This window comes from Mustela nigripes, chromosome 17 (genome assembly GCF_022355385.1).
Source record: "Mustela nigripes isolate SB6536 chromosome 17, MUSNIG.SB6536, whole genome shotgun sequence".
Classification (NCBI taxonomy): Eukaryota; Metazoa; Chordata; class Mammalia; order Carnivora; family Mustelidae; genus Mustela; species Mustela nigripes.
Window position 1 is genome coordinate 56,185,424 of NC_081573.1, and position 9,043 is coordinate 56,194,466.

The 9,043-nt window shown below is 54.0% G+C and overlaps 1 long non-coding RNA gene across 4 annotated transcripts; it reads right to left on the reverse strand.

Annotated features, from left to right (window-relative positions):
* Positions 1-1,658: 1,658 nt before the first annotated feature.
* LOC132004851 (uncharacterized) lies at positions 1,659-8,633 on the reverse strand. Of its 4 annotated transcripts, none has more exons than XR_009400662.1 (8): positions 8,240-8,633; positions 7,309-7,409; positions 6,761-6,859; positions 6,381-6,516; positions 5,421-5,543; positions 5,009-5,115; positions 3,361-3,454; positions 1,659-1,777 (listed from the first exon to the last, which is right to left on the reverse strand). It is a non-coding gene; the product is annotated as an uncharacterized LOC132004851 (long non-coding RNA). The 4 variants fall into 4 exon arrangements; XR_009400661.1 differs by having other exon boundaries at positions 6,381-6,577; XR_009400664.1 differs by having other exon boundaries at positions 5,421-5,547; positions 6,381-6,577.
* Positions 8,634-9,043: the final 410 nt, after the last annotated feature.

Consider the following 9,043-nt stretch of genomic DNA (forward strand, 5'->3'; position numbering starts at 1 on the left):
CCCCCCCCCCCCCCCCCCCCCCCCCCGGCCAGCCTTGCCAGCCTCGCACTGGCTGGGGGGAGGGGTCCCAGAGAGCCCCCATATCCTTCGTTTGAAGTTGGAGGTTCTGCAGCGCCAGGCAGCGTGGGGGTTCTCTAGCACAGATCGGATTTAGGGCAGCTTGCTTGGGGCTCAGCCATGAGGGGCTGACGCCCAGCCTTCCCCCAAATTCTGGGAGCGGCCGGCAGGGTCCTAGGATACCTGGTTCCCCGGGAGGGGCTGTAGGGGAAAGCACAGAGTCCATCTGGGGGGTCCTGGAGCCTTGTAGCTGAATGGAGGGGACAGGGACCCCAGCTCAAAGGGACTTTTTTAACATTTCAGTCATCGTCTTGTTATTCTCCCCCTTATTTATAAAAACAGTTATTGCTCATTGTTAGAAAAGTAAGAAAGTAGAGAGAACCCGGAAGGAATTCCCAGACCTCATGATGAAGCTGTACTAAGGTGCACGTTTTCCTGAATGAAGGCCGTGTACCTTTCACCGCATGCACGTTTCACCTAGAGAAGGACGAAGGTGCCAACACTGAGAGGGACAGGGCACGCGGAGGGGCAGGTGTGGTCCAAACACGCCGAGCGTTGGCAGCTGCTGCTGTCGAGGGATTCCCTGGCTGCGTCTGCTCCTCCTGGTGCGCCAGCAGGTTTTCAGAGTGGAGAGCTTTTTTTTTTTTTTTTCCCCTTAAGCATAGATAAAAGCAAGGACTTGGGAGTTTACTAAACACAGGTTTAAATCCCAGAACCCAGCCTTGCTATGGGACCTTGGGCATGTCACCTTCCCTATAAAATGGGATTGTGACAGTACTTTGTTGCCTGGTCCTCGTTAGCAGAAAGAAGTCTCTGGTGTGATGGTAAAGGACAGGGCAAGGCCAGACTTCCACAGCGGTTCCGTGCACATCGGCCCAGCGTGGTGACGGCTCCCCCACAGCGCGTCCTGGGTGCCCCACGCCCTGTGCTGCTGCCTGCCTGCTCCCTACACTTCGCTCTGCCCTGTGTGCCCTTAGGCTCCCCCCTGCAGGATGCTGGGCAGGGAAGAGGCTCCTGGGCCCCCCACTCTGCACACCAGGTCCCGTCCCTCTCAGGTTCTTGGCCCCCTTCATTCTTGGGGCTGTGCTGAATTGAATAGCATCTCCCCCAAAATATCCCCCTGACACACCTCCGGAAGTGACCTTATTTGGAAAGAGGGTCTTTGCAGATAGAACCAGCTGAGATGGGTCATGCTGGAGTGGGACGAGCTCTAGTCCAACAGTTGGTGTCCTTATAAGAAGAGGAAGCAGAAGCCCAGGGAGACGGCTGTCTGACACAGGGCCGAGACTGGAGGGGCGTGGCCGCTGCCAAGGATGGCCGGCAACACCAGGAGCTCGAAGAGGCACGGAGGATCCTCCCTTGGAGCCCTCAGAGGGAGCTCAGCCCTGCCCCCACCTTGATTTTGGACCTCTGGCTTCCAGACTGTAGCATAAACCTCTGTCGTATTAATACTTGTTTTGGTATGGTGGCCCCAGGACCCTTGCCCGTCCCCTCCCTCCCCGCAGAGCTGCTGTGTTCCCACATGGCCAACCTCTCTCCCCATGGGGGCTGTGGCCTGCCTGTTTTCTCCAGGTCTTCTGACTTCACACGGGTTCCCTATACCTTGATGATCCCTTTGGTTGATGAATTCCGTCCTGAGCAAGCCTGGCAGTGTCTTGTCCATGTTGAGAGGCGTCCACGATGAAGGTGGCGCTTTTGCCCTGGGTTCTGGATCTGGTCCCTGGTCAAACAAGCATGCCACTCTGTGTCCCTGTCCCTCTACACTTCTTTCTGCCAGCTTCAACACCAGCAAGCCTCTCCTCCTCCTGGAGAAATGCCCCCCAGCTGACTCCCCCAACCCTCCTCTCTTCTACTGCTCACCTCCTCAGGGAACTTTCAAACAAGCGGCCTTTCCTCGCTCGGTTCCCTTCACTCCCTCTTGTCTTTCCTCATTGTCACTATATCCAGGGCCATGGCCCTGGCCCATGGCATCCAGGCCAACAGTCTGCTCGATGGATTTTGGCTTTTCCAGCCCCCACAATCCCAAGAGCCAACTCCTTAAAACAAGTCCCTCATCTTTCTGAGGGTCTGGTTTCGTCCCTCTGGAGACCCCAGCTCTTGTAGGGTGAAGAGAAGCTACAGAGGTCTGCAGGCTTCTGCCCTCCTGGAAGGGCGTCTGTGTAGTCGGTGATGGCCACAGGAGGGCAGCAGAGACCCCCTTATGAGGGCCTCTGGGGCACAGGACAGTGTGGTGGGGGACCTGGAAACCCAGCACGGGGAGCACCGCCTTAACACCGATGGCAGAAAGAGCAGTTTGTGGGGGTGGTTGTCAGCGAGAAAGGGCGACGTTTTAGTTCACGTCTTAGAAACTTAAAGGAACTTCGAAAAATGAAAACCACCTTCCCATAGGGCCACATAGGGACCTCTTGCGGCCGGAGAGGGAATAGCTGGAGGACCGGGAGCTGCAGGGCTGCAGGTGCCCCCTCCCACCGCCTCCCGCTGCTTCTCCACCCCACCCCCCTTCTCAGGGTCAGGCTGCTCTGAATCCTCGAGAAAAATTGAACACAGCCGATGGAACGGGGCGGGGGGTGTGTAGAGCCCGTGGGCTCGGTCTCTCTTTCGTATAAACAAACACATTTCTGCCGAACCCTACAAGGGAGGCAGACATCCTGACCCTCTGCCCAGACCCCAGCGTCTGCAGGCTTCTGTCCTGACCCTACAAAGAGCAAGGACATTCTCCTATGAGCCCTCATGGGGCTGTCACACCCAAGAAATTAACCCGAACGCAATACCCACTCTCGAAATTCCCGTGTCCCCCACCATCCCATGCGTGTCCCTGAGTGCTGGCTTTCCTGCTAATTCAAGAGGAGTTGCAATTCCTGCCTGAGTCTATCCGGTCTCCTTAAATTGGGAACTGCTCCTCAACCTTGTAGATACTGACTTTTCTATTTTGTAACTTTTTATTTTGAAATCACTTCAGTTGTACAGAAATCATGCAAAACGCTTTCACCCGAATTCCCCAGTTGGGAACATTTTACTGATTTTATTTTGTCTTACCATTCTCTTTCTCTTTCTGTGTGTGGGTGGTGTTCTCTGATCTACTCGAGAGCCAGCTGCAGACCCGATGGCCCTTTACCCAGACACTTCACGGGTGTTTCCTAAGAGCAGGATGGACCTCGTGCAGCCACAGTACAAATGGCGAAATCAGGAAACTAACATGTTTTTTTTTCCTATTATCTCATGGCCTGACTTTGTTCAGAATTCACATTTGTTGTCCCAATAATGTCATTTTGGTCAAGAAGCAAACATCGTTTCTGGGCTCACCTGCTGTCTCTAGCTGGCCTGATCCTGGCGTGTGTGTATACTCTGGGCCAGTTGTTTTAGAGAACATTGCTCCATTCGGGGTCACTGATGTTTCCTGAAACATTGCGTTGTACACTTGGGAGGAGTGCTCAGAGCTGGTCCTTGGTCTGGGCTCAGTCGCTCCTCTTGTCTGGGATCAGGTGCTGCTGATGGTCCCCTCCACTCCGGCTTTGGGCTCCTGGTAGGGACACAGCCCTACACGAGCACACAGGTCCTTGCCTCATGGAACTTTCTGTCTAGGGGGCCAAGTCTGGGTTCCTGGCTGGGACCCAGGACAGGCCAGGACTCCTCCCTGAGCCTCGGTGAAGTAGGGATAATAATCATCCGCTCTCATCGTGTCACTTCGGGGTGATACTGGGAAGGATCCTCGGTGTCTGGTTATAGTAACCCAGGGCAGGACGGAAGTGGCAGGTCCAGGTGGGCAGAGGGCCTACCCCACATGGAGTCCGACCTCACTGGCTCAGGGAGCTCTTCCCTCCCAGGATCCAAGCCTCAGACATTGTCAGTGCAGCCAAAGATTGAATTAGTTGTTTTTTTTTCCAGCAGCCACATTACACTGTGCTGACATTTCACAGACTGTGCAAAGCCAGCAGGCTAATGCACAGACTCAGGGTGGGGGCTCAGTTTGGGGCCTCTGCAGACCTCACAATGGGCAGTGGTTTTGTGATCCTGCCAAGCCCCAGCATTTCTTCCGATTCTGAGTCTGGTTTGGGGGATGTGTGCATGGATCTTGGGGGTCGTGCTAAGAGGCAGGGGGGATGGAGTTGGGTGAGGCCCCTCTCCGGGTCCTGGTTGGTGAAGGCAGTGGGATAGACCAGATCCCCTGGGAAATGGCTCCATCCCAAATGGGGAGGCACTGGGGGACATGAGGTCCGCCCAGGAGGGGTATGGCCGAAAGGGGCATTAGAGAAGCCGATGCCAGAGTATTGTTCCCTGGGTGCCGGGCCTTGAATTGGCAGAGGGCAATAAGGAATGGGGCAGAGTGTCTCAGTTCCATGTGCTGGGCAGTCTCTGGAAGGGGTGGGGGTGGGGCTCTCATCCAGACTCTGCCTCCTGCTCTGCCTCCTGACCTCCAGGACATGAGAAAATAAATATGTGTTGTATTAAGCCCCAAGTTTGTGGCCATTTGCTACCACAGCCACAGGAAACCCCCTCTAAATTCCAAGCTTGGTCATCTATCCCTTCTCTGGGTCTGGCCACAGAGAACACAGAGAAACCCTGAAGGGCTGGAGAACTAGTGGGGGCACCTGTCCAGCAGGCACTGATTGTGGCGCCCCCATTGCCCTCATGGGCTTTAACAAGCTCCCCAATCCTGGATGTGAGCCCTAAGCTCCAGACCAGACCCCTGGCACTTTGCTCCTGTTCTTCCTGTTGCCTGAGCCCTGATCCTCAGCCTGCAGAGCCACAGGAGGAGGACTGTGGAGCCAGAGTGCCCAAGTCCAAATCCAGCCCTGCTGAGTGCTGTGGGGTAATACTCACTCCCTCTGAGCCGCAGTTCCCTGCCCAGTATAATAAGGACGGGACGCGTCTGTTCTGCTGGGTTCCCAGGGCATCATGTGAAATAATATCCATGAAGCTCTTTGTCACCATGCCTGAGTATGTCACTTACTCTTCCCATCTTTAAGGCCATGTTCAAATGCCTCTTGCTCCTGGGCTCTTCCCTCTGACTGCAGACAGCCCTTTGCATCCCATGTACCAGGATATAGGTTTAGTCACCTGTAATGACAATACAGTTGCTAAAATTTGGGGGGCTCTTACCCTGAGCCAGGCACTAAGCTAAATAGTTTACATTTGCATATTGATACATGCCACAATTACTATTATGCATAATAATTATCAGTTTCATCTCAGAGTGTGCCCTAGCCTCTCACACAGAGTAGGTCCCCTTCAGCCCCTGTGCACTTGACTGCAGTTTCACCCCCCAACCAAAATATGGTACGTCATTTAGAAATAGCATTGCCACAAGTAAAAGGAAACCCCAAATAATCATAGCTTTAGGAACATGGACATTTATTTCTCACTTGTGTGATGTCAGGATGTCAGAATTTAGATTTCTTGCATATAATTCTTCTGTTGGATTCTATTCCTAGAGTTGCCTCATGGCCCAAAGTGGCTGCTGGAACTCCAGCCATCACATCCACCATCTATCTAGTAAGAAAGAAGAGAGGGTCAAAGAAGACCATGCTGCTTTCTTTACTTAAGTTGTACATATCACTTTGTGTTCATATCTCATTGGCCAGAACCATACCACAAGTCATAACCACACCTAGCTGCAAAGGAGGCTAGGGAATGCAGTCTAGGCTGTAGGTCCCCACTTTTGGCAGGGCCCACATCTACCAACTCCCCATGGATTCCATTGGCACGCACATCCACAAAAGCCCCAGCTTCAGGAAGCTTGATGGAGACTCCTTCGGTCTTTCTGAATGGGAACCCAAAGTCAGGGATCTGGGGAAGTTGGCTGACACCCTGTACTCTCTAGAACTCAGAGCTCATGTGCTGACCAAGCACCAGTGACAGGCCTGATGTCCTGTCTTTCTCCAGGCCAGTGGGTTCCCTGGGCTCAAGATCATATTTGTGGCTTGCCTCACTGACTGTCTGCAGTCTTGACCAAACAATTAGAAGGGACTCTCAGATTTCTTCAAATGAGCAGAAGAAAAGAAAGAAAACCCAAAATATGTTTCCCTTGGAAAAACTGGGGATGATTTCAAAACCTGATGATGCTCAAGTCGGGAAAGGGTTGGAGTTGCTGCTATCTGGGTCCACCAGATAGAAAAGTGCGGAATGCTGTAGGGGAAGGGCCCTGGAGGGGAGGGCTCAGGAGTGGTCAACTTGCCCTGGGGAGACCATGCTGTGTGACCTGGACAGGTCACTTTCCCTCTCTGAATCTCATGTTCTGGTCTGTATGAGGGACCACGTGTCCTCCCATCTTTGCCACCCTGGAGATCTGTCCCACATCCCACAGCCCCCCCCCCCCCCCTGACCCCCAAACAGCTTGCTGATGGGCAGAAAGCCCTCGTCTCCTCGCTCAGCACCATCCTGGAACGCGAGGCTCCTGAAGCTGGGCTCCATTTCCTCTCCTTCTTTCCTTCTGCTGGACTTCTGGACGCACAGACATTTCTGTAGAGCAGGACAGCCTTACCCTCCCAGGCAAAGGGAGCATGTAGGAGCAGTTAGCTCCCTGCCAGGGAAGAGAGGGAAGGGTGACGCAGAGCAGGAAACCCCAAGACACAGCTTACTCATACTTTTTTTACAAAGCACTTCCCCCTAATTATAAAAGATCCAGAAATATAGGTAGAGAGAGAACAATCATACTCCCCCATCCAGAGGTATCCATCAGAACCATGTGGAAACATTTCTTTACCATCTCTTCGGTGAATACAGTCTCCTACTCTTTGCATATCGTAGGCATTTCTGGGTTCTGCACAAACTCTGCATTGGCGTGATTTTTGTTATTTTCCACCTTTTTGTTAAGAAAGATTTCGAGTATATAGATCAATGGGAAACAGGATGCCGCAATCTGTCAACCCACCATAGAGGTTTGGGAAAGGTCAGGTTTCTAACAGTTCAAAAGCCAGCCCAACAGCCTTGCTGGGCGCTCTGGGCCCCTAAGGATGGGGGAAGGTCTCCGGGAGCCTGTGTCCCATGAGTTCGGGACCCTTTCCCTCAGTAGGAGGGAATCACCAGGGCGTCCCCCTGCCCCCCACCAGTGGGGATCCAGTGCCAAGCGCTCCCAAGTTTTCTCCAGCCACATCTCCACAACAGCTACTGGTGGGATACCACCACCGACTGGGGGGGGGGGCACCTGTAGCCCCCATGGCTGGCCACATGCCCAAGCTGGCCTGGTTGACATTTCCATAGTCCAAAGCAAACAAATGGGGAAGATCATGGGAAATGCTACAATACACTCACCAAGTGCGGCTGATCCCAGTTAAAAAAAAATTCCCGAACTGCTGATCTCCTTTGCCTTGGCCAGGGTCACGTGTCTCCTCTTGGGTGCAAAGTGGCAGTGGCTGAAAGTGGTATTTTGAAAAATGTCCTCGTTTGGCAAAACACAAAGTTGGCAACCCTATGTTGGTCCCCCAAACTGAAGGAAAGAACGAATCACTAACGTGCGGCGTTCAGAGCCGTACTGGGGACTGCCATCTGGTGTATCTCCTTGGTCTCTCGCTTACCGCCTGGCCTGTCCCAGGGCCCACCCGTCCAGGGCCTCCAGAAGGTGGGGGGACAGGACCACCTGGGACACAGGTCAGCCTCGGAGGTCTGTGAGGGGGAGGGGGAAACCCCACCCGGTGGCAGCGATCTGGCTGTGTGGGGTGACGATGTGGCACATTGATGCCTGTTTTCCAAATGAGGAAACTGAGTGGGAAATGGTCTGTCCTGTGCCTGAGAAGACCGGAGCCAGCGCCAAAGCCCAAGCCTCACCTCCCCACTATGTCTTGATCCCACCAGTCAGGAAAATGCAAAATAATAATCCGGGGGAAGCCCATGCAGACTCGACAGCTCACTCTTGGGCCAAGTCAGGATATTTTTTTAAAAGTTCCCCAAATGGAGGTCTTCCTATCACAGCATTTTATTCAAAAAAGGATTCTGTAACACACACACACACACAGCTATGAGCTCAAAAGACAGCTGTCCCTTCCAGCTGATGTGTTCTAAGCATGTGGGGTCCTTCGTGCCTCTGTTTTGAGCTCCTGGTAACTTCAACCTGTTCCTCACCGACCCCCAGCCCACCTTTTGGGGACCGCCACAGCCAAAGTGCTTGTTTCGAATCCTAGCTCTTCTGCCTCCCAGTCGGGCGACTGGACCAGTTCTGACCTGCTCCAGGCCTCAGTGTCCTCACCTGTAGAATGGGAATAGGAAGACAACCTTCTTCCTTGTCGAGGGTCAAAACCACCACCGCAGTCTGACAGCGTCTGGCGCAGATTAAAGGCTCCTAAGTGTCCCTGAGCAGGCGGATGAGCAGCGCCTTGGGTAGCAGCTTCCTGGTGGAGCTGGGAGCGGAGTGGATGTGAGCCAGTAAAGTGGGAAGGCACCCAAGAGCAACTCTGCTGACTTCAGGTTCCACTGAAGCCCGCGGCCACCGTCCAAGCGGCCTCTGTCAGAGGGAACGAGAGTGACCTCCCTGCCGGCTCCCCGATCCCATGGGGACGACTCCGCGCTGCTGGACAGAACTTCTTTCTTGAAACAGTAAGTGCTGAGCGCTTGCGTTTCCTCTCTCACAGGGCGGCCTCAGCACATCCGCCTCGATGAATTGATGTCCCGCCACATTTGGCTGAGATGACCGCCTCCGAGGCCAAGTCGCGGGGGCTGGGCCCCAGCCAGGCCAGGGCACCATCCAGGAGCAAAACTGCAGCGCTGGGGCCTGGCCATCACCCCCACCCCGAAACCAAGGCCCTCCCTGGGCGGTCACTGTGAGGATGGGGTCCGCCTGGGCCAGGCTGAAGCCGCAAGTTGTCAGAGCAGAGCTCTCAAGGACTTGGAAATTTCCACATGATGCCAACGTCGCTGTGGCTTTCGGACATCTCACTGATAAAAAAAAAAAATCTTTAGATCAAAGCAGCACGCAGTCAGGATTCATTCGACACTATTTTTGTCAGGAGCAGCTGCTCCGGGCTGGGCCCCGGGGACCGCGGGGGACAGGACA